The sequence below is a fragment of the Microtus pennsylvanicus genome, chromosome 8 (assembly GCF_037038515.1).
Source record: "Microtus pennsylvanicus isolate mMicPen1 chromosome 8, mMicPen1.hap1, whole genome shotgun sequence".
In the NCBI taxonomy this organism is placed as follows: Eukaryota; Metazoa; Chordata; class Mammalia; order Rodentia; family Cricetidae; genus Microtus; species Microtus pennsylvanicus.
This window is the reverse complement of record NC_134586.1, coordinates 45,472,357-45,498,510: the sequence shown is the minus strand read 5'-3', so window position 1 is coordinate 45,498,510 and position 26,154 is coordinate 45,472,357.

The following is a 26,154-nucleotide window of genomic DNA, read 5'->3' as shown; positions in this document are numbered from 1 at the left end:
AACAAGAAGGGGACCAAGATAACACACTGCATTTTTACTGGCTGTGAGCACAGTGAGAGGTTTTTCCAGATTCTTTAACAAACATAACTATCTGCCCTCTCTCTTCCGCATCCCTTACCTTTCAGGTCACCCAGGAAACCCTCAACTCCTCTTCTTCATTATTTATTCATTTGTGAGCTTTCTGGTTTGACTACATCAATCTAGATGTGACTCTAGTTTGGGGTCCTTGATTTTACCTGTCCAAAGAGGCCACCTCTCCTCGAGGAATTCTAGTCGCTCCCCTTAGAGCAATGGCTCCTATCCGATGGGAAAATATGGTTTTATTTAACGTGCAATTATCTCCTTGAAACACTGCCTCCCCCCGCCCCCAGTATACGGGCCCGAGTGAGTGTGGTAGTTGTTTTGCATTAGCCTCTAGGAGAGTATTGACTAGCAAGCTGCCACATGGTGATGTTGCATCTTCTTCACACAGCTCATGCCACATCATTTTGTTCCTTTATTTGCTTGTTTGTCTGAAACGGGGTCTCACTCTGTAGCTGAAGGCAGCCTGTAACCCACTCTATAGCCTCAGACTGGCCCTAAGTGCAGAGCAGCCTTCCTGCCTTAGCCTTACTTCTGCCGGAATTATAGGCACGAGCCACCACACCCTTCCTGCTTATTTCATTACTATTTTCTCCCTTCCCCTTCTTTCTTCTCTCCTTACCCCCTCCTCTCTTTTATTTTTTTCCCAAATGGTAAAACCTTATACCTGTCAGTTACATGTTTTGTGTAAAGAAATATCTTTGTATCTGTTTTGTTCCAGACACCGTTCTAGCCACCATTTATGAATAGACACTCTAGAGTGAGTCAAGGCAGGAACCCTGCTGTGGCCTGATATGACTTGGTTACTGCCTCCTTTACCATGAAGTGTGAACAATGGGCTGTGGGGCTTTGAGGTGGAGCTAAAATTATAGAATGTTTTGTTGTATTTTGCCATGTTGTTTATTCTTGGCATGTGTGTGTATATGTTCATGTTATATTCACGTGTGTTCGTATGTGTGTGTGTAGGTATGCCTGCCTTTGCGTGCTCATGTGAAGGCCAGAGGTCAACTTGAAGTTATCTTTCTCTGTTGATCCTCACATTCCCCCCCCGCCAGGGTTGTCATTAAATAAGAAGTTCATCATTTCAATTAGGCTATTGGACAGCAAACCGCTGAGATCTGCTGTCTCTACACCTCCTCCCTCCAGTGTTGGGGTGATAGGGGTACACAAGCAACTCCTGGCTTTTACTTGGGCCCTGGGATTCCAACTCAGGTCCTTATGCTTGTGCAGCAAGTAGTTACTCCACTGAGCTCTTTCCCCAGTCCTTACCAGCTTTTATTTTATTTTTAAAAGAAAACAAACTAGTTTTTTTCTCATTTTACATACAAATCCCAGTTCCCACTCCCTCCCCTCCTCCCATCCGCTCCACTTACCCCCTCTTTTTTTTTTCAAGATTTATTTATTTATTTTGTTTACAGTGTTCTGTCTGCATGCATGCCCACAGGCCAGAAGAGGACACCAGATTTCATTATAGATGGTTGTGAGCCACCACGTGGTTGCTGGGAATTGAACTCAGGACCTCTGGAAGAATAACCAGTGCTCTTAACCTCTGAGCCATCTCTCCAGCTCCAACCCCCTCCTTTATTCACTCCTCAGAGAGGGTAAGGCACATTGCTTTTGGGAAGGTAGGTTGATTTCTATTTTTTTCAGAAACTGCCATACTGATTTCCAAAGTTTGCATTCCCACCAGCAATGGAGGAGTGTTCCCTTTACTCCACATCCTCTCCATCATAAGTTATCATTGGTGTTTTTGATTCTTAGCCATTCTGTCTGGAATAAGATGGTATTTCAGAGTTGTTTTGATAGGTGTAGCTATCCTAATATCTAACAAAATAGATTTCAAACTAAAATCAATCAAAAGAGATGGAGAAGGACACTTTATACTCATACCAGGAACAATCCATCAGAATTAAGTCTCAATCCTGAACATCTATGCTCCAAATACAAGAGCACCTACACATGTAAAAGAAACATTATTAAAGCTTAAATCACACATCAAACCCAACACACTAATAGTAGGAGACTTCAAGACCCCACTCTCCCCAATGGACAAGCCAACTAGACAGAAACCTAACAGAGAAATAAGAGAACTAACAGATATCATGACTCAAATGGAATTGACAGCCATCTACAGAACATTCCACCCAAACACAAAAGAATATACCTTCTTCTCAGCATATCATGGAACCTTCTCTAAAATTGACCACATACTCAGTAACAAAGCAAACCTCAACAGATACAAAAAATTGGAGTAACCCCCTGTATCATATCATATCACCATGGTTTAAAATTAGAATTCAACAGCAACACTAATTTCAGAAAGTTCACAAACATATAAAAATTAAACAGTGCTTTATTGAACCACCTCTGGGTCAATAGAGAAATTAAAGACTTCCTAGAATTTAATGAAAATGAAAGTACAAAAAAAAAAAAAAAGAAAGTACAACATACCGAAACCTATGGGACACTATGAAAGCAGTGCTAAGAGGAAAGTTCACAGTACCAAGTGCCTACATGAAGAAAGTGGAGAAAACTTACACCAGTGACTAACAGCACACCTGAAAGCTCTAGAAAAAGAAGAAGCAGACTCACCCAGAAGGAGCAGAAGACAGGAAATTATCAAACTGAGGGCTGAAATCAATAAAATAGAAACAAAGAAAACAATAAAAGAATCAATGAAACAAAGACCTGGTTCTTTGAGAAAATCAAAAAGATAGATAAATCTTTATCCAAACTAATCAAAAGGCAGACAAAGAACAAGACTAGCTTTACCCAAAATAATTACACAGAAATTGTATTCTTTTAAATACTGCCTGGCCTGTTATCTATAGCTTCTTATTGGCTAATTCTCACATCTTGCTTTAACCCATATTTAGTAATCTGTGTAACACCATGAGGTGGTTTACCAGGAAAGATCTTAACCTGTGTCTGTCTCGGGTGGGAGAATCATGGCGGCAACTTCCTGACTCAGTTTCTTTCTCCCAGCATTCTGTTCAGTCTACTCCACCTGCCTAATTTTCTGTCCTATTAAAGGGCCAAGGCGGTCTCTTTATTTAACCAATGAAATCAACACAAAACAAAAGACTCTCCCACATCACACTATTGAGCATCTCTTGGATATATACCCAAATGTGATATTACTGGGTCTTGAGGAAGGTTGTTTCCTAATTCTCTGAGAAATCACCACACTCATATCCAAAGGGGTTGTACCTACTTACATTCCCACCAGCAATGCAGAAGTGTTCCTTTTCCCCCACAACCTCTCCAGCATAATATGTCATCAGTGTTTTTGATCTTGGCCATTCTTACAGGTGTAAGATGGAATCTCAGAGTTGTTTTGATTTGCATTTCTCTAATGACTAAGGATGTTGAACATTTCCTTAAGTATCTTTCAGCCATTTTAGATTCCTCTGCTGAGAGTCTCTGTTTAGGTATGTATTCCATTTTTTTCTTTTACTGGATTATGTGTTCTTTTGGTGACCAATTTCTTGAGTTCTTTATATATTTTGGAGATCAGACCTCTGTCTGATGTGGGGTTAGTGAAAATCTTTTCTCATTGTGTAGGATACTATTTTGTCTTGTTGACTGAGTCTTTTGCTATACAGATGCTTTTCAGTTTCAGGAGATCCAATTTATTAATTGTTTCTCCCAGTGTCTGTGCTGCTGGGGTTATATTTAGTAAGTGGTCTCCTGTGCCAATGTGTTCAAGTGTATTTCCCACTTTCTCTTCTATAAGGTTTAGTGTGGTTAGCTTTATGTTGAGGTCTTTGATCCATTTGGACTTGAGTTTTGTGCATGGTGGTAGATATGGGTCTATTTTCATTCTTCTACATGTTGATATCCAGTTATGCCAGCACCACTTGTTAAATATGTTTTCTTTTTTCCATTTGATATTTTTTTGCTTCTTTGTCAAAAAATAAGGTGGTTGAAGATGTGTGGAATGATATCTGGGTCTTCTATGGGTTCCATTGGTCCTCCTGTCTGTTCTTATGCTAATACCAGGCTGTTTTCAGTACTGTAGCTTTGTAGTAGAGTTTGTAATTAGGGATTGTGATGCCTCCAGAAGTTCCTTTATTGTACAGGATTGTTTTGGCTATCCTGGGTTTTTTGCTTTTCCATTTGAAGTTTCCTGATTCAGCCATAGCAGAAAAAAAGCCATGGGGGTTTTAAAACGCATCTTCCTGGGCTGTGCTGCAAATGTGGAGCATTTGAATGCCATTTGTGGGCCTGGGTGTTTGTGAACCCACTTGCGGGGTTGAGAGGAAAGTGGTTGGGACCATGGCCAGGGCTCAGTGCTCCCCGTCTGGGTAGGTGGTTGGATCAGGACTGCTAGGAGTGCAAAAGTAGGAGAGCATGGTGGATTCCTGCTGATTTACCCGGAGATATTTCCAGGCAACCCAGGGTGCTGCTTGGCAGATTTAGCTTTTACTCAGCAAAAAGGTTTATATGTTGCATGGTGCTACCCTGCGTTTAGGTGGTGAGGATGGCTCCCACCCGACAGTTCTAGAGCTGAGGTAAACTACCTCCACCATATTTAAAGCCTGAGAGAGGTGGAGTCAACACCTAGGGCCACCAAGATCAAGCTACTTCAAAAGGATGATGGGCATTGAAGAGGCTTCTTATGGAGTTGGTTAGTCATTTGGGCAAGAAACTGCTTTTGCCTGGACTGCTTCACTGAACATACAGGAACTACAGAGAAATGACTGCTGAACTTGCGTAAAGGTGAGATGATCCTTTGGGGTTCCTGCTTCATGAAAGAACCTGAGAGACATTCTGCAGGATACAGAAGAAAGTGACGGAACTGTCTTTGAAATTTCCTGCTTCATGGAGAAGTCTGCTGGATACTTTGGGCTTGTAGGCTGAAGATGGATGCCCCAACAGTACAGAAGAACCTTGGGTAACTGTCCAGGCAGCAAGATGGCTCTGTCAATTCTAAAGTTTTGGAAGTTGCTTGCAATGTTTATTGAAGTAATATTATATCCTCCTGGAGTCTTTGATGAAGTTGAAGAATAGATATAGTTTTCTAGTAGATATAAATACTGTTAACTGTAATTCGTGCTATCAATAACCTGTTTTGTTATATGTAATTTTACTATGTTAAAGTAAAAGCCTTCTTTTTTATTTAAACAGAAAAGGGAAGGTGATATGGGAGTGTCCTCTCTGTGCTGTGATTACCATTAATGAATAAAGAAACTGTCTTGGCCTATTGATAGGGCAGAATTTAGGCAGGCAGGGAAAACTGGACTAAATGCTGGGAGAAGGAAGGTGGAGAGGGAGAGATGCCATGGAGCTACCACCAGAGTCACACATGCCAAAACTTTGCCAGTAAGCCATTGCCATGTGGCAATACACAGATTAATGGAGATGCAAATCAAGACAACTTTAAGATACCATCTTACACCTGTCAGAATGGCTAAAATAAAAAACACCAATGATAGCCTTTGCTGGAGAGGTTGTGGAGAAAGGGGGTACACTCACCCATAGCTGGTGGGAATGCAAACTTGTGCAACCACTCTGGAAAGCAGTGTTTCGGTTTCTCAGGAAATTCGGGATCAACCTACCCCTGGATCCAGCAATACCACTCTTGGGAATATACCCAAGAAATGGCCCTATCATACAACAAAAGTATATGCTCTACTATGTTCATAGCAGCATTGTTTGTGATAGCCAGAACCTGGAAACAACCTAGATGCCCTTCAATGGAAGAATGGATGAAGAAAGTATGGAATACATACATATTAGAGTACTACTCAGAAGTGAAAAACAAGGACTTCTTGAATTTTGCATACAAATGGATGGAAATAGAAAACACTATCCTGAGTGAGGTAAGTCAGACCCAAAAAGAGGAACATGGGATGTACTCACTCATATTTGGTTTCTAGCCATAAACCAAGGACATTGAGCCTATAATTAGTGATCCTAGAGAAGCTAAATAAGGAGAACCCAAAGAAAAACATATAGGCATCCTCCTGAATATTAACTTTCATCAGGCGATGAAAAGAGACAGAGACCCAATTTGGAGCACAGGACAGAAATCTCAAGGTCCAAATCAGGAGCAGAAGGAGAGAGAGTATGAGCATGGAACTCAGGACCACGAGAGGTGCACCCACACACTGAGACAATGGGGATGTTCTATCAGGAACTCACCAAGGCCAGCTGGCCTGGGTCTGAAAAAGCATGGGATAAAAACGGACTTGCTGAACATAGCGGACAATGAGGACTACTGAGAACTCAAGAACAATGGCAATGGGTTTTTGATCCTACTGCACGTACTGGCTTTGTGGGAGCCTAGGCAGTTTGGATGCTCACCTTACTAGACCTGGATGGAGGTGGGTGGTCCTTGGACTTCCCATAGGGCAGGGAACCCTGATAGCTCTTTGGGCTGACGAGGAAGGGACTTGATCGGGGCAGGGGGAGGGAAATGGGAGGCAGTGGCCTGGGAAGAGACAGAAATCTTTAATAAATAAATAAATTTAAAAAAAAAGCCTCCCAACCAAAAAAAGCCCAGGACCAGATGGTTTCGCCTCAGAATTCTACAAGATTTTTAAGGAAAAACTAATACCAATACTCCTCAAATTATTCCACACAATAGAAACCGAAGGAACATTGCCAAACTCTTTTTATGAGGTTACAGTTATCCTGATACTCAAGGCACAGAAAGACATTACTAAGAAAGGATTTGCAGACCAATCTCACTCATGAACATTGATGCAAAATTACTAAATAAAGTACTGGAAAAGAATGGTGATGGCATAAACTGGATATTAACATGTAGAAAAATGAAAATAGATCCATATCTATCACCAAGCACAAAACTCAAGTTCAAGTGATCAAAGACCTTAACATAAAGCCAGCCACACTGAACCTCATAGGAGAGAAAGTGAGACATACACTTGAAAGCATTGACATAGAAGACCACTTCCTGTTGTAAGGAGGCCACTTGTTTGTTCCTGGCCACTCAGCCCAGAAATAATTATACAGAAACCATGTGCAATACTGTTTGGTCAATAGCTTAAGTGTATTTTTGGCTAACTCATATCTTAAATTAACCCCTTTCCATTATCTGTGTATTGCCACAAGACTGTGGCTTACTGGGTAAAGTTCTGGCATCTGTCTCTGGCGGGACTACATGGCTTCTCTCTTGATTCTGCCTTTCGTCTCCCAGCATTCAGTCTAGTTTTCTCTGCCTAGCTTTGCTCTTCCTTGCTCTGCTATAGGCTCAAAGCAATTTCTTTATTAATCAATGGTATTCATAGCATACAGATTGAATCCCGCATCAAATTCCTAAATATAACTCCAGTAGCATAGGTACTCAGAGCAACAATTAATAAATGGGACTTCCTGAAACTGAAAAGTTTCTGTAAAGCAAAGGACAAAGTCAATAAAAAAATGGCAGACTACAGGGTAGGGAAAGATCTTTATCAACCACATATCAGACAGAGGACTGATCTTTAAAATATACAAAGAACTCAAGAAATTGGTCATCAAACAACAAATAATCCAATAAAAAATGGAGTACAGACCCAAACAGAGAACTCTCAACAGAGGAATCTAAAATGGCTGAAAGATACATAGGGAGATGCTCAACATCTTTATCCATCAGAGAAATGCTTGCATTGCTGGTGGAAGTGCAAACTGGTACAGCCCCTTTGGATATCAGTATGGCAACTTCTCAAAAAATTAGGAAACAACCTTCTTCAAGATCCCACCATACCACTTTTGGGTATATATCCAAAGGATGCTCAACCATGCCACAAGGACATGTGTTCAATTATGTTCATAGCAGCAATGTTTGTTATAGCCTGAACCTGGAAACAATCTAAATGTTCCTCAACCGAAGAATGGATAAGGAAAATTTACATTTACACAATGGAGTACTACACAGCAAAAAAAATAATGACATCTTGAAATTTGTAGGCAAATGGATGGAACTAGAAAACATCATTTTAAGTGAGGTAACCCAGACCCAGAAAGACAATTATCATATGTACTCACACATAAGTGGTTTTTAAACATAAAGCAAAGAAAACCTACAAATCACAATCCCAGAAAACCTAGACAACAATGAGGACCCTAAGAGAGATATGCATGGATCTAATCTACATGGGAAGTAGAAAAACATGAGATCTCCTGAGTAAATTGGAAGCATGGGGACAATGGGAGTAGGTTGAAAGGGAAGGGGAGAGGTAGGGAGGGAAGCAGAGACAAACGTATAGCTCAATAATATCAATTTAAAAAAGAAAGATATTAGAATAGCCACACCAACTTGTTTCTTAGGTCCATTTGATTGGAAAATCCTTTCCCAACCCTTTACTCTGAGGTAGTGTCTGTCTTTGGGGTTAGGTGTGTTTCTTGTATACAGCAGAAAATTGGATCCTGCTTTTGTATCCATATTCTTCATCTGTGTCTTTTTATAGGTGAACTGAGTCCATTGATGTGGGCCCATATTTCATACAAAATATTTACAGGCAGTCTTACTGGACACTAGGCAGCTGCAATCCTGCCAAACAAGCAAGACAGCCACCTGATAAAGGCTAGGATGTATTGCTCCTTCTCCTTTGTTAAAAAATGTAGATCACCTGAGGAGAGGTGTTTTCCAAAGCTGGTGACTAAGTTGCAGGTGTTTCCCTAGCTCCACGTTCCCCAGAAAGAAAGTATTAATGAGTATCCACCTTGGTTTACCTGGGGGATAAAAGGTGTTTTGTAGAATAAACACGAGTAGATCTTGAGGATGGAGGAAGCCTAAGGTGCCCTTCTGTGATGACTGTGTGAATTGTGTCTCATTTTCTCGTGCCTCTGTACTGGTCAAGATAGGGAAAGATAGTTTCTATGTTGGGGCGCATGGGCTCTGACACATTGATATTAAGAGATATTAATGACCAGTTAATTCCTGTCTTTTTTTCTGTGGTAGTGTGTGTGTTTCCCTTCTTTGGGTTTTGTTGGTGTGAGGTTGTCTGTTGCTTGTGTTTTTGTGGGTGTAGTTAGCTTCCTTGGGTTGGGGTTATCCTTCTAGTACTTTCTGTAGGGCTGGATTTGTGGGTAGGTATTGTTTAAATCTGGTTTTGTCCTGGAATATCTTGTTTTCTCCATTGATGGTGATTGAAAGCTTTGCTGGGTATAGTAGTCTGGGCCGGCATCCATGGTCTCTTAGTGTTTACAGCACATCTGCCCAGGACCTTCCTCCTTTCAAAGTTTCCATTGAGAAGTCAGGTGTAATTCTGATAGGTCTACTTTTATATGTTACTTGATCTTTTTCTTTTGCAGCTCTTAATATTCTTTCTTTATTCTGTATGTTTTTTGTTTTGATTATTATATGGCAAGGGGACCTTTTTTTTTGTTCCAGTCTATTTGGTGTTCTGTAAGCTTCTTGTACTTTCATAAGATATCCTTCTTTAGGTTGGGAAAGTTTTCTTCTATGATTTTGTTGACTATATTTTCTGTGCCTTAGAGCTGGAGTTCTTCTCCTTCTTCTATTCCTATTATCCTTAGGTTTTGGTCTTTTCATGGTATACCAGATTTCCTGAATGTTTTGTGTTAAGAATTTGTTGGATTTAATGTTTTCATTGACTAATGAATTTATTTCCTCTATAGTATCTTCAACCCCTGAGATTATTTCTTCCATCTCTTGTATTCTGTTGGTTATGCTTGCCTCTGTAGTTCCTGTTCATTTACCTAGATTTTCCACATCCAGAATTCCCTCCGTTTGTGTTTTCTTTATTGCCTCTATTTCTGACTTCAAGTCTTGAACTGTTTCCTTCACCTGTTTGATGTTTTTTCCCTTTGTTTTCTTGGGTTTCTTTGAGAGATTTATTAATTTCTTCCAATTTTTGTTTGTCTTTTCCTCCATTTCTTTAAGGGAGTTTTTCATTTTCTTTTTAAGGGTCTTCATCATCTTCATAAAGTTACGTTTAAAGTCATTTTCTCCTGCTTCTTCTGGGTTAGTATGATCAAGTCTTCCTGTTGTATGACCACTGGGATCTGGTGTTACCATGTTGCTTTTTAGGTTGATGGATGAATTCTTGCATTAGCACCTACCCATCTCTTCCTTCAATTGATGACGGCAGGGTCTTTGCATCTTGGTCCAATCCCTGCAGTGGCTGTTTGTGTCTTGGGAACTGTTCTTCGTCTGCTCTGTACTGTCACCGTCTGTGTCTCAGGGGTTTGGAGCAGACTGCTTGCAGGAAACTCTCCTGCTGGCTGACTATAGAAGCCAAGGCAGGTGGGGCATAGAGAGTGGGGTGTCCTGCCAGGTAGCGGGTCACTCACCTCTTGGTCCTCTCTATGTAGTAGCAGGTTGTGTTTCAGAGTTCCACTGAGGTTGCGGGGTGGGGGAATAGGAGGATTTGGGGGTGAGATGGGACTTGTAGGTTGCAGGGTCTGATTGTTGGGATGGGGGTAACAGAGCAGCCTACCTGCAGGATACTCTCCTGCTGATTGGCTAGAGAAGCTGAGGCAGCTTACCAGCTTACTTTTAAGATTATCTAGTGTATATAGTAACTGGTTCACATTTCTTTCAAAATCTAAATAACTCTATTCTTAAACTTTATGATATATAATATAGAATATAATACTAGGGTGGGTGCCAGGAAGAATAAAATCATGTTCTGATTAAACCGAGTAAAACTTAGATATTCTGCCCAGGTGTATCATCAGAGACCTCGGCCAGTCCCCCTGAGGACAAGGGATAGGATGAGGGAGTCCAGACAGGATGCCTGGCTTGCATCCATGTCTTATCACAGCCCATCCTATAGCCTTGGGTGGCTTGTTTTCCTAGTGGAGCCTTGTTTTCCTCCTACATGTGGTGATGGGCACACAATTGCTCTGAAAATGAACTAAGAAAGCTTTAGAAAATTCCTAGGAGTTGGCACAGGATGGGTGTTTGTTTTTAAGTTGGAATTATGAATAAATTTCATCTGTCTGTCTGTCTGTGACAGGGTCTTATGTTGCCTGACTGCTTTAGTTTTATTATATAGCTGGAAACAACCTTGAGCACCTCCCTCTGCCTCCACTGCCCAGGGGCTGGGATTTAGAGGCATGAGCCAAAATGCCAGTGGCAACATTGTATTGAATTAAGAAGTTATTCTTTTAACAATGAAAAAAACTAGAGTACGCAGTCAAGAATGAACAAAAGGCAGCATGGCCTCAGCACTCACAGAGCATCAGGCTATGAGGCAGAACTTATTTCCCGAAGATTCCTGGACTTTGAACTTGAGTGGGGGCACAGGCATGGGTTTTGACTAATAGTTCTTATATTTATTGGGGACTGGAAACAGATTCACAGTGATAGGAAAAGCAGCGTAAGCTGGCATGGGAAAAGTGTGCATGTTTTAGCCTGGGAGACAGACATGGGCACGTGTCCTCTGGGCAGAGGGCCTGCTCTCCTGCTCAGGGATTCTCTGCGGAAGCTGACAGGCAGATAAACTCATCCACCAAGCCTGCGCCTTTTACAGCAGTTGTAAAAGGGTTTCATCCCTCCCAGTGTGAGGGGCTTCTTTTACAATGGTGATCTTTCTGCTGTTTTTTATGCCAGCCCAAACCCTTTCTGCTCCACATTGCCTGGCATGCTCAGAAGCTGGAGGGACGCCTGGGCTTCCAGAAGTGAACTTGGGTTCAAACCCTCGGTTTCTCATTCTCTGCTGGTCACCACTCACCATTCTCTCGGCTCCTAGGGGACACTTTATTGTCCCTCAGATGAGAAATGTGTTCTATTATGACTGTTACTATTTTCTCCCATAAGTCTTATTTGGTGAGGTGAGGGAGGCCAGCTTCGGTGCTGTGTTAGACGGCATGTTCATTCCTTTATAGTTTTGGCTCACTTTGAAAGCGGGCCTGGGATTAGGATGAAGAGCAAAGCACTATTGTGCAAAGGGAGCTTGACAGGCTGGATAGCTTCATCAGTTTTCTGCTCATCACTAAGCCAGAGACTCTCTCTGAATGTTCCCGTTTTTGTTTCTGCTTTCCTTGTTCTAAAGCCTTCTCTAGTTTGACCTAGAGTAACCCCACCCCTAGGCCCCAGAGCTAAGTTCCAGCAGAGTTATAGAAAACGTACTTTTATTTCTTGAATAGCATTCATTCCGGCTCTACTCTCAGATTTGCTCCTGAAATGATCTGTTTCCAAAAACCTTCCTCTGCCTCAAGGGCTGACTGTTAACTCACCTGGACAGCTCCTTCTGGTCTCTGGAGCCGCAGAACTTCTGAAAGGCTTGCTCTGAACGTACAGGATGGTGTTTGGGAGCCTCTCCCTCAGTGTGCTTGTAAAAGACTGTATTAATTGTTTTACCCAATTGTGTGTGTGTGTGTGTGTGTGTGTGTGTGTGTACACATTCCATTCAGCTTTTGTGGAGAGAAGAGGACAATGCCAAGTGTTGGTCCTGGACTTCTATTTGTTTGAGACAAGGTCTCACTGTTCATCGCAGGCTAGCTGACTCAGTAGTTTCTGGGGATCTTCCTGTCTCCTCCTCTACCCTTCCGTAGGAGCGTTGTCATAATAGACTTGTGTTACTGTGTGTCTGGCTTTACAATGGGTACTGGGGATCCGAACTCAGATCCTCAAGTTTGTATAAGTGTTTTTCCCCACTGAGCCATCTCCCTTGCTCAAAAGACTTTGATTCTTTTATCAGAGAACTTACGACAACTGATAACTGCTTGCTCCCCTATCATCAACCCTGATGAGGTCAGGAGAGGTTACTCTGTTCACAGCTTCCCTGTCACGCTCAGCAAAAATAGCCTCAACTAGTTTGTGCTCAAGAAATACTTAAATAAATGAGTGAATAAAGTAATGACTGTCTGTAGGAGGTTGTTTCTGTACGGGCTTGCTTTTGGATTATTTCCTTGCTGTGTGACCTCATTTTCACCCATAAGCTAGCCCGGCTAAAGAGGCACTGAGAATAAAATACAAGCCTGGGTTTCATGTCATCTCCGTGCCCCAAGGTGTTTCCGATAGCATGGCATCTTTCTTTCCGTTGACATGGCAACTGGTTTAACTCAAAGTGGTACAAAGGGGCTGTTTTCCAAGAAAAAAAAAAAACTCTGTGCAGTTGAGTCAGTGGCTAAGACAAAGATGTTGAGAATAGAATAAAATGACTCAAATCCAGTCTTCGACTGGCCAAAGGACTTGGTAACACTTTGGTTCTTGGTTCCTCATTTGTGAAACGGAATATGACTTAACTCCTTTAACAGGTTGAGTGTTAATTGCTATGCCTAGAAGCGAAGCATCAGTAAAGCAGACAAAGGTGAGTGTGGAAGGATCCGTGGAGCACTGGCCTTTCTCAGCCGCGTGTGCCGTTCACAAATGGAGAGCTCAGATTCAGCAAGTGGGAGGCAGTGCTGAGCAGTGTGTCCTCTGTGCAGGTGGCTGTGTGGCAGTGAACAACGGTATTAGCAGCCTGTGAAGGCACCTCCTTTCTCTCCCCTTCATCTGAAGCACTAGAGAAACAGTGGGGTCCAGACTTCAAGTGCAGCACCGCCCTCACCTTGCTGTCTTGAAAGGTCCTGGTCAAAGGGCACTCCTAATCCGTCTTCCATCAACTTCCCTATTGCTACCATCTCAGATGCCCTGGTTCAGGGCAGCCCTGCTCACCAAACTTATCCTTTTTAGCAGGGAGAAAGGTAGGCAGGTACCAGGTGATTGAGGAAGAACTCTCGAGTTGAAGTCGAAGATCGACTGTGCTTTCCAAATCACCCCCTCCCCCGAGACACTTATCAGAGCTGAGCCAACTGATGTTAGTCCCGATCTAGCATGACATATCAACATTGAAGCCATTTTGAGCTTCGATGTGCTGGTTTCAAAAATGAGGCCACTTTAAGGATGTTTGTGAGACTGTGTGACTCGCATCCTTTACCCCCAAAGAAGAGTTTGCAGAGAGTCGGATTGTTTGGCTATTTAATCCTGTTCATGTCTCCCTGTAATCATCTTCAGACTTAATAATATGGTGTTTAGCTTGGTTTTCACAGAGCTCAGGTGAGTATGTGATCCTTCAAATAAATATGCTGTATCTGGAATATTCTATGCTGTGCAGAGGAGAATAGACCTTAAGATTTGGGGAAGTGAATGATATTGAAAAATTATACACTTGAAGTTTATCACATTTCATTATGATAATGTGATCAATGATGAGAATTCAACATTTACAATGATGAGAATGGGGCACATCAGCAAAAGACTTCTAGCATGCATGTGTGTGTATGTAGCTATATGCACATGTGTACATTCTGATGTATGTAATGTGTGCTGACATGTGGTATGATATATGTGTGTATATAAGATATGGACACCCACATACTTATATGAAAAGAATGGGAATTTGGTCCTTTAAAACATTTGTCACCTGCCAAATATATAAATGACTTAGAGCAGTCCTTTGGACTTGTAAATTATTCTGGGACTGATGGTAATGTGAATGTGATCAGCCGTTTTGACCTCTCCCATTTTGCCCCAGTTGATGGATCAGTCTGTCATGACATCACTCACCAGACATCCGCAGCCTTACAAATCATCCCGTCACTACACGCTGTGTGTAATTACAATGGGGGAATGTTAAAATTGAGTTATTGGGAAAACTTCAGGTATGCCTGTATAAGGATGCCAGCCTCCCCAAAAGCATCTATAAAGGAGAAAAAAAGTTGACAAAGGCATCTATTTTGTGTTCTGGGAATGCATGCAACAACTCAAGAAGGCTTTATGCTTGAATAACCGCTGAGGTCAAGGGAGAACAATGAAGTCCGTGGTGTCTTGAACTGAAGTTGCTCTCCCCAGTTCAGCTGAGGCGAATTATATGCCATTAGGATTCTTCAGAGAACACAAATAGAGGATTGTCTTGCTCCCCTTTCTCCAGAGACATTGAATATAGGAACTGGTTGAAATCCCTCGGGTTGTTATCTGTAGTCTAAAGAACCAGAAAAGCTCACAGTTTTAAGCCAGAGATCCATGAACCATCATGCTGTAGATGCTAATGTGAGTCTGAAGACCTGCGAACTGAAAGTATTGAGGCAGAAGATCAATGTTTTAATTTGACCACTTAGACAAAATGCAGTCTTCATCAGTTTTCTTCCACTCAGAACCTATTAGATGTGGATTACACCAACTCATATTGAGGAGGACCATCTGCTTTACTCAGTTCACGAAGTTGAATGCCAATCATATTCAGAAGCATTGTACACAGAGACACACACGCTTGCATGCACGCACGCACACAGTGTTTAAGCAGATTCTAGGCATCCTATGACCCAGTCAGTTTGACATATCAAATTATCCTCACCGGAGTTTGCAAGGCTTGGAACAATGGGTTGGTCAGTCGTGTTACTGGAGTAGGTGGTCACCTGGGTGACCAGCTTGGAGAGAGGCCTACTAGCTTTGGTACCCTGATTTCCAGTTGTATTTGGAAAAGCAAATTTAATACTAAGCTGTGTCCATGCACAGCTAAGACCAGAGAGAACATAAGCTACTCAACACATGCTGGCTAACCTTGGAACTTTGCATATTATAAATCTGGAGGTTGTAAAAATTAATCATACAATCACAACGGTGAGGCCAAGTGAAGGAAGAGGTGAGTTTTGGCATGCACATTTATTCTTGAGATATAGAATGTAAATACATATACACACATATAATGTGATATGTGTTTATAGATAAGGGTATGTGCATATACATACACATATAGGCAGAATGGTAATTTAGCACTTTAAAATATTTGTTACCTGCCAAAATGTATAAATAATGTAGCACAACCCCTTAAGACATGAATGATGCTGAAATAAAGGAAGGGCTTAGCAGCAAACAAAGTCATGCTGGACTTCAGAAGAGCCTAGACTTTAAATGGAGCCCTTATCCTTTGCCACCAGCATGGAGTAGTATAGACTTCATGCTATTTGAAGCACACACCTTTTGTCATCAGTAGCTGACTACAGAGCTTTGCAGATATGCTAGGAACCCACGTACCTGGAAGGACCCCGGTGACAGTACACGGCAGGAGAATTTTACAGATTTAGCCAAAGTTACTGATTGTACAAAACGGACAATAGACTCAACAGCAGAATCCAGCATTGTTCCTGTGTATTGTCTGAAATGTTCAGTTTTTTAGAAACATGGCTGAGACACACAAAGGAAGGGGAAAGTGTTCGGAAGAAGCCACAGTTAATAGAAATGGTCTCTGAATGTCCCCAGGTGCTGGGGTTAGCAGACAAAGATTTCAAAAGTTATTGTAATCTACTCTACAAGAAAAAGAGGTTTATTTTGGCTTGTTAGCACTCTCTGGGGTGGCACAGGGAATCACACAGCAAGAGAAAGAACACACACACACACACACACACACACACACACACACACACACTTCTATATTCGCTAGCCTCTGTCTTTTTACAAAGTCACCAGTAATGAGACACTGAGAATAATTCAAGTCTGTTACATAAACACGTGAAAGTGTTATAATGAAACTGTTAGTTTGTCCAATTAAAATACAGTTGTAAAAGTGGGTTGGGGCCAGAAGTCATGAGTATTCAGTAGCAGGGCTCACCTGATGACCCTTTCTAAACCAATCACCTCCCAAAGTCCCATCTCCAAACAACCTGGTTGGATTCAGTTTCTACCCTCTTAATGCTTTGCAAAGGAGACTAAATTTCAACACTGGAATGCTGAATTCACCACCATGGAGCCATAGCACCAAGCAAAGTATGATAATCCCGAGGCGGCAAGCACGGTTTCTAAATGATAAGGTAGTAATTGTGAAAAGTAGTAGCATGGAAATTCTGAAGTCGAAGCGGCACAGCAACTGAAGGGAGTAATTTACTAAGGGTCCAACAATAGACTAGAGATGGCAGAAGTCACTGGTGTGTGATGTGTACATCGCGAGCATCTACAGGGACAAAGTGTGAGCAGGACCTCAGAGAGCATGGGGCATTAATCAGATTCCCACCAACTCACACGAGATGAGGATCCTAAAAAAGAAATAGATCAAAGATGGTTGAACTTATTATGAAAGCCCAGCATCCCTCAAGTAGGCTGAAGGTGAAGAGATTATAATTTATATACACCATAGTCAGACCCTTAAATGAAAGGCGAGAAACTCGAGCAGCGAGAATAAGAAAGCTCACCACATTTGTCATATACATAGAGCACATCAGCTTGATTGGAAGCTAATGTGTCTAGAACAAAGAAACTAGAGCAGTGGTGTGAGAGAGTCAGAGGGTAGACAGACGAGCATCATGTAAGTGAGAATCTGTAGCAACAAACTCTATCACTCTATCTTAGAGAGTATCCACGGGACTTCATTTAAGAAATGTTATCTTTCTGAAAAAGAGTTTCACTTTCAAGGTGTGTGTGTGTGTGTATGCACACGCCCACACACACACAAATGCACGTGTGTGTCTAACACATCCAAGGATAGTTAAGAAAGAACACAGGGATGAAAAAAATAGAAAAAACAAATACAGTGGCAGATGTCAGTTCAGCCAAATCAATAACTCTTTAGCTGGGAATGATATGAACACCTGAGTGAGAGAGCAGACATGGTCAAGTTAGCTTTTTAAGAGAGCAAGATGAAGTCTCCGAACACAGTAAGTGCAGTTGATGGAAAAAAATATAAATCAGGATAAAAACTATTATGCTGCAGAGAACACTCTTAATATAATGAAAAGATAAGAGAAACGAGTCACAAACCTTTTTGGTCTGATGAAGGAACTATATCCAAAATATATAAAAATTCTTATAACTCAATAAGACACGTGATCCAATTAAAGAGTTGGAGAAGGGAAGGGCTAGGAGGAGAGGAGGGAGGGTGGGTGACTGGGTGGGGAAAATTAATTAAATTAATTAACAAAACATAAAATAAAAAGTTTGTGAAGAGACTGGAATAAACATTCCACCAAATAAAATAAATAGTTAACCAACACATAAAAGAATGTTCAATGTCATTAATCATCACAGAAAATTCAAGTCACAGTTGCCATGAGGACCCACTATGCATCCCTAAAATGGGTAGAGTAAAAAGGTGGACTCTTCCAATGTTGACAAGGTGTAGAAAAACTCAAGTATCATGCATTCCTGTTGGGAATATAATATAGTGTATCTATTAGTATTCAAGCATCTGTCCTGGCCTGCCCTGGGGTTCTGTTAGGCTACGTTCTCAGCTGTAGCCACTAAGAGCATCTGTGCAATTCACTATGTTGCCTTTTTTATTTATTTATTTTTTATTTTCAAGACTGGGTTTCTCTGTAGCTTTTTGGTTTCTGTCCTGGAACTAGCTCTTGTAGACCAGGCTGGCCTCGAACTCACAGAGATCCTCCTGCCTCTGCCTCCCGAGTGCTGGGATTAAAGGCGTGCGCCACCACTGCCCGGCACTATGTTGCCTTTTAAAAGGGTGCTGCTCACCTCCTATTTCTGTCCTTCTTACTCTGTTTCCATCTGTCTGTCCCACCTTCTCTTCTGCTACTCCTGTCCCCAGAGGCTAGTCTCCCCTTTCCCCTCCCACCTTTTCCCATTCACTTTCCCCCAATAAAACCCTCCACCTGAACTCTGTTGCACGGCATCTTTCTCTCTTGTGCTGCTTTTTCTAAATTACAACGGTAGCCCCCAAGACAGTTTGGTAACTTCTTAAAATGTAAGAAACGGTTGACTGTTGACAGAGGTTTCTGTCCCACCCAGTCCCACAGCCATTCAGTCCCAAAGAAGCACACAGAAGTCTATATTAATTGTAAACTGGTTGGCCTAGTAGCTCAGGCTTTCTTATTAACTAATTCTTACATCTTACAGTAACTCATAATTCTTGTCTGTGTTAGCCATGTTGCTTGGTACCTTTATCAACGAGGCATTCTCATCTTGCTTCCTCTGTGTCTTGGTTACAACTTCAGACTCAGCCTTTCCTCTTCCCAGAATTCTCCTGTTCTTATCACCCCACCTATAATTTGCTTTCACAGGACCCCCCTAAGAAGTACATCGCCCCCATGTCAGCTGGAAGCAATCTTAGAGGACAATGTCCCCTCTCCCAACAGAGTTTGCCCTCAGGTCTAGGGACATCATTTAGTGGTAGGGTTGAGGGGATGGGGGAGATATGTTATGGAATTTGGGGTACTTTCAAAAAACGGGGGATTAACTGCTTTTATGGGATGATTGGTATTTGTGAATTATTGTTTTTAGAATATTGTATTGGTACTGATTCTTGTATATTGATATATTGAATATTAAATGTGAGTGCTTCTACTTCTATTGTATAAGAGTATGCTTATACCTCTGTCTATATTGTATTGATATATTTACCATATTGCAATGAACATTTCTACTTCTGATATTATTTATGTAATGACATTGTTTACATTTGGAGATCATTGTTCTCATAATTTGCACAGTTGTTTATTTTCTTAGTCTTCAAGTTAGATAGGTATTGAGAATTATATGTTTGTCATATTTATATTTAGGATAATCAGGTTTTTAGATACATAGAGATTATATTTAGTATAGATAGTATAATCTTCAACCTCTTCGAAGAGCTGTAGAAAATGGCCTTTAATCTAACCTAAAATTCCATGCGAACGAGACACAAACACTCCTGGCAACACTACTCTACTCCCGAGGGAATGTTGAGCACTAAAGACACTCCACTGGGAGCTTGTCTTCTTGACAGAACTGGCCTTCGGGTTAAGTAGTACCTCAACTACTGACAAAGATACAAAATATCCTTAAGTGGATAAAACAGGATTGTCTTATCTTGCCAAGACAGGGTAGGATAGTTCTAAAAAGTTTCTTGTCTTTGATAATGGTATGTCAGTTATGTTAGGCCTTAGCCAAAGTTGGTTGACTCAACATTGCAAACGAGACTTTGGGTGATTGCCCAGGTAGTCAGTTGTCTCTGTCATTTGTTGCACATTTTGGATATTTCTCGTTTGTTAAATAATATTATTTCCCTTCTCAGATCTTTGACGGAGTTGAAGATTAGATAATTGTAGTTACTCTCTACATTATTTAGACTCCTTGAAATAGAATGTTTAGTATATTTATTATTTGTTCCTATTGTATATAGTTGTATTTGGTTTGGCTCTATCTTATTTAGACAAAAGGGGGAGATGTAGGGGAAGCCCAGCCAATCACCTTGCTTGAAGGGCAGGATCCCCTGAGGATATTATTTACTTATAAATATTGCGGGTGTGCTCCCCGCCTTCTCTTCTGTTTTCCTGTTCTCCGCGGGAACCTTGGTTTTGTAAGTCCTCTCCTTATTAAAGCTAAATATTTTATTATAAATTCTGTCTGCCGTTAATTTACGCCGTAACACCTGCCTGGCTACTGGCCAACCATTTTATTAAAACTATACAAGTGACAAATCTTTACAAGTACAAGACCACTGTCCCACAGCACCCCCTGCCTTTTTTTCAAAGCAAGAAATCTGAATCTAATCTCTTTTGTTTAGTTTTGTTCCTGACCATTATCCATAGCAACTTGTAACCAACATCATAAACAAAGACAAATATCCATAATTCATTTTTTGGGGGGAATGTGGGCATAGTGTTCTAGGCTACTTCCTGCGATTGGGGGTGCTGATAATATTATGGGGTCCAAAGAAAATTTAGAATTATGGTCAAGTCCTGACTGGTATATTCTGTGAGACTGATCTTCTCGGTCAGTAGTCTTGAGGCTGTTCTGGATGTAGAATTCAGAGGGAACTCCAACAGAGGTCCTTTGAAATGTTGGATCATCTGAGCCATCTGCTACTATTACAGATTTCTCAGGGGGTCTTTCTTGATCAAACTTGATTTCTTAACCCAGAATAAAATGGCATGGGGAGTCCTTTTGTATATTTGTTGCTTTTATTGGCTAATGAATAAAGAAGCTGCTCTCAGCCAATGGCTTACAAAACATAGCCAGACTGGAAGAGTTATATATAGAGAGAGTAGGTAGAGTTAGAGACACCATATAGCCACCAGAGGGGAAAGACACAAGCTGCCAGCTGGAACTTTGCCAGTAGGCCACGAGCCTCATGATAAAATATAAAGTAATGGAAATGGATTAATTTAAGATATAAGAATGAGCTAGAAGTACACTTAAGCTATTGGCCAAACAGTGTTGCAAATAACATAGTTTCTGAGTGATTATTTCTGTTCTGGGTGCCTGGGAATGAACAAACAGCCTTTTACAATAGTTGGCTATATCCCTTGGTAATTCTACTTCTAGAAAAATACTTAGAAGAAATAAGATTCTATGTTCATATAAATATATGCAATCAGAATAGAATTATTTACTACAAATTCAAATGAGAGAAAAAACATTGTCTCATCAGCTGGTAAATGGAGAAATGCAATATGGTATGTGGATGTAATTCACAGAATTTGGAAATGCTCACCTATAGATGCTACCATGGGGAAGATCTCTGGAGACTATGCTAATAATGAGCAGTCAAATCCCATGTGTGTGTGTGATTTCGCCCATGTGAAGAGAGTAGCAGAGGTGAGTGTAGTAGAGACAGAGAACAGCATGATTGTCTTAGGCCAGGAGAGAAAGTGGGGATGAGTGTAGGGAGAAGAGAGAAGTTTTGAAGGTAATGGATGGGTTTTATGGAACATAATTTATACACTAATAAAGTATTTTTAAATTATAGTAAATTGGAAAATACGAAATACACATTCCGAAGTTTTATTGGTCATTCCAAGTAAATGCATCTTTTTATATTTTTAAACGAGTGATTTGCTACTTGATTACCAGATATTAGAGAAACAACCTCTACTTACTATCTTATGCCTAATTGGTTGTGCATATGCTTAAAATCAGGTGCATTATGGGAAGGGGCATACACAGTAAAAAAAATGATCATATGTTCTAATCTACCAATCCATATACTACATTTCTTAGGAACCAAACTCTTTCTTCTCTTAGCCTCCTTAAAAGAAAGATCAAAAATACAAGTGACATCTCATTCTGGCAAGGATGCAGAGCAATGGGTGTAATCCTTCATTGGTGGTGAGGGTGCAAATTTGCACAGCCACTATGGAAATAAATATGGTAATTTCTTAGAAAATTGAGAATTGCTTTACCGCAAGACCCAGCTATACCACTCCTGGACATATACCTAAAGGACACTCCATTCTACCACATGGACACTCGCTCAACTATGTTTATTGCAACTTAATCCATAATAGCCCCAAACTGGAAACAATCTAGATGTCCCTCAACTGAAGAATGGATTAAAAAAATGTGGCTCATTTACACAGTGAAGTTTTATTCGGCTGTTTAAAAAAATGGCATCTTGAAATTTGAAGACACATGGATAGAACTAGAAAAAAATTATTCTGAGTAGGGTAATCCAGACCCAGAAAGACAAAGGTGGAATGTATTCACTTGTATGTGGGTATTAACTATAAAGTAAAGAAAATCATGCTATAATCCACAGTTCCAGAGAGACTAGATAACAAGGAGAGCTCAAGGGGGAATGCGTGGATCTCCCTGGGAAGGGAAAATAAGAGAAATTTTGTGGGTGAGTTGGAGGTGGGTGGGGATGAAAACAGAAGAGAGAGAGAGAGAGAGAGAGAGAGAGAGAGAGAGAGAGAGAGAGAGAGAGAGAGTACTGAGAGAGATAACTGGAATTGGGGGGCATTTCAGGGACAAGGTCTGAAACCTAGTACAATGGAAACTCTCAGGAATCTATGAGGGTGACCCCAGTGAAGACTCTTAGTAATGGGAGATAGAGAGCCTGAGCCAGCCATCTTCTGTAACCAGGCAAAACTTCCAGTGGTGGGACTGGGACACAACCCAGCCTCAAAACCTTTGATCTACATTCTTTCCCTGTCTGCAAGATGTGCTGGAGTAATGGTGGCACAGAACATGTGGGAGTAGCCAACCAATGACTATTATGACTGGAGACCCACATCCTGAGAGGGAGCCCATGCCTGACCCTGCCTGCATAGTCAAGAACCAGAGGCTGGATAACCCAGAGACCTTGGAGAGAACCAAACACAACTGGTGAAAAGAAAATCAATGAAATGATTCCTAATGATATTCTGTTATAATTGTATATTGGTGCCTAGCTCAGTTGTCATCAGAGAGGCTTTATCCAGCAACTGATGGGAGCAGATGCAGAGATCCCCTGGAGAAGATGGGGAGGAAGGATTGTTGGTGCCAGAGGAGTCAAGGACACTAGGAGAATAATGCCCCCACAGAATCAATTAAGCAGGGCTCATAGGGGCTCACAGAGACTGGGTGACAATCAGGGGGCCTGCGTTAGGCCCTCTGCCTGTGTATTATGGTTATATAGGTTGGTGTTCTTGTGGAACTCTTAATAGTAGGTATGGGGGCTGCCTCTAATCCTTTTGCTTGCTCTTGGGACCCTTTTCCTACTACTGGGTTGCCTCATCTAGCCTTGATATGAGGGTATATGCCTAGTCTTACTGTATGTAACTTGCTATGCTGTCTTTGGTTGATGACCCTGGGAGGCCTGCTTTTTTCTGAAGGGAATGGGGGAGAGGAGAAATGTGTAGGGGGAACTAGAAGGAGTAGAGGGAGGGGAAACTCATTGGGTTGGGATGTAATACATGAGAGAATATTAAATTTAAAAAATTGGTTGAAAAAAATCCTAAACAATAACCAGGGCTCTTGAGCATCTTTCTTGTTTCCTTACCTCTCTCTTGCACTGTATTCTGATTTCTCTATTGTGTTGCTTTCAGTAAAGTTTCTTCTCTACTTTGTAATTGATGTGAGATTTTATTTTGTTCTTGAATAAGATACAAAGAACCTGAAAACACCTATACTATAAACAGACTCACTACTGTTCAAAATACAAAATTCAAAGTCTCTCTGAGACTCCAGGCAAACTCTTAACCATGAACCCATGTAAAAAATTTAATTAAGTAAGAAATTTAATTATTTCTAATATCCAATGACATAAAGAAAGAATTGGAGAGACATACAGAAAGATTTGATCACAGAAAAAGAAAAATCAAGATAGACAGGTTTTTTTTTTCTAATCCTATTCAAGTCATCATCTTGGCTTTAATGGCTTGGAGCATTCCCAACACTATATTCTTGCCACCTGCCTGCCTTTTGAACCTAGGATGGGTGATCCTAGGCTGGCTCCTAGAAAGCCTGCAACCCTCCTTGCAGATATCCTACAGTTTTATACCCAGCCTGCTTTGGAGCTCACTGCAGGGAGTGTAACCCTGCTACACATTGCCTGGGCTCAGAGGCTTTGTTCTAAAGCCATAGTGCAAGGGCTCAGTCCTGAGATTCAATGGAAGTTCCCAGTTAAGTTTAGATATATGACTTGTACTAGGTGTAGCTGATGTGCTTGTAGGGAAAATACTTAAGGAAATTTAGCCCAAATGACAAGATACTCTGAAAAGGATGAAATGAAATTTTAAAACAGTTTTAATTTATGTTTCCCTGATGGCTACAGATGTTGAACACATTTTCAAGTATCTTTTGGCCATTCTTATTTATTTCTTCTCTGTAGAACTGTCTAGTGGGAGAGAGTAATGAAGTTCATTAGCCCATATACAATTGGATGTTCTCATTTTTGGCGTTTAATTTGTACAGCTCCTTATATAGCCCAGATATTAATTCCCTTTCAGATGTGCCATTGGCAAAAATTTTATTTTTTTTCTAATTTCATGGGATGTCTCTTCATTCTGATGATTATTTCCTTTGCTGCATGGGTACTTTCTAATTTTATGTAATTCTGTCAATTTTGGGATAATTTCCTATGCCACTGGAGTCCTATTCAAAAAACCCTTGCTGATGATGTATCTTGCAATGTTTTCTTCCAGGAGTCTAAATTTTCCTAGTCTGATAGTAAGGATAATGTAAAAATATTAAATACATACAAGGAGATTTTATGTGACCTTCAAGAAAATTAACATTATGACATTCACAGGAAATTGGATGTTATGGCATCATGTTAAGTGAAATAAACCAGATACTGAAAGATATTATATGCCTTTTCTCAGATGTGAACCTAGAGTTCAAATGCATATGCATGCTTGTGTACATGTGAGAATTATATATCTGTATTTGTTAGTCATTAAACTAGAAATGGGATTGCAAAGGGGGAGGAAGCAATCTTAAAGAATACAGGAAACAGAGCTAAGAAAGCAGAAGGACCAACTTGGGGAAGAGAGGGAACCATCTGGAAGCAGTGGGGAAAGTATGGGATAAGGCAGTGGGAGAGGGGATGAAGGAGAAGGACATATATTTGAATGTTGCACAATGAAACCCATTACTTTTTATGCTAACCTGAAGTATTAAAATAGATAATCAGTAGGTATCTGGGGATGGGTGGAGCCTTTTGAACCTAGGATGAGCAAACCTTGTCAGCTGTGTAGAGTGACCAACAATATAGGGCAGATTTAAGGGAGAAAAAAGAAAAATTTAGCCAAAGGTTGACATATTTTTAAGGATTAAAGAAGATGGGCAACCTTGCAATGTTCAGGAAGTCATCTTTTAGGATTCATGTTTCATACTTACACACAGAAAAATGATGTGGTGACCCTGTATCTACAAAGCCTTTGAACTCCCATCCTTGCTGGCTGACTGTAGGTGGGTGAATAGGTTTACATTTTGCAAAAATGGAACCCACTCTTACCCCTCATATAATAAATGCCTCACAGTGTAATGAAAATGGTATGGTCAACCTCTAGGTGGGACCTTTGTTTGAGGTGGAAGCACAATAACCTTGAAGGAACTAGTGGAAAATTCCAACTTTTGGACCTTTGGTCAACGTGAAAACAAGCTCACGTTCTTGGGCCTCCACAAGTATCCAAGTCATGAGCTTTAGTATCCTCCCTTTGTAGTTCCTACATTCTGTTATCTTGTCCTTTACCACACTAAAGGCTGGCATTGCTGATCGTGCTCCTAATACTGGTTATCTCTTATTAGTAGAACTCTGATTTTTCTTAGAAAAATAATGTGATCAACTAAAACTCCTTGACTTAGGGTGCAATGGTATAAACATACAGTTCTGGCTTTGGGGAGACTAAGGTGGAGCGGTTGAGAGAATCCAGAAGTGTGGGGAAACTAGGGAAATAACATGAAACCCATCTCATAAGAAAAAGAAATGCTATTTTCATACACTCCCTTGGAGCTGTGTGTGGTCATGTGACCCCATT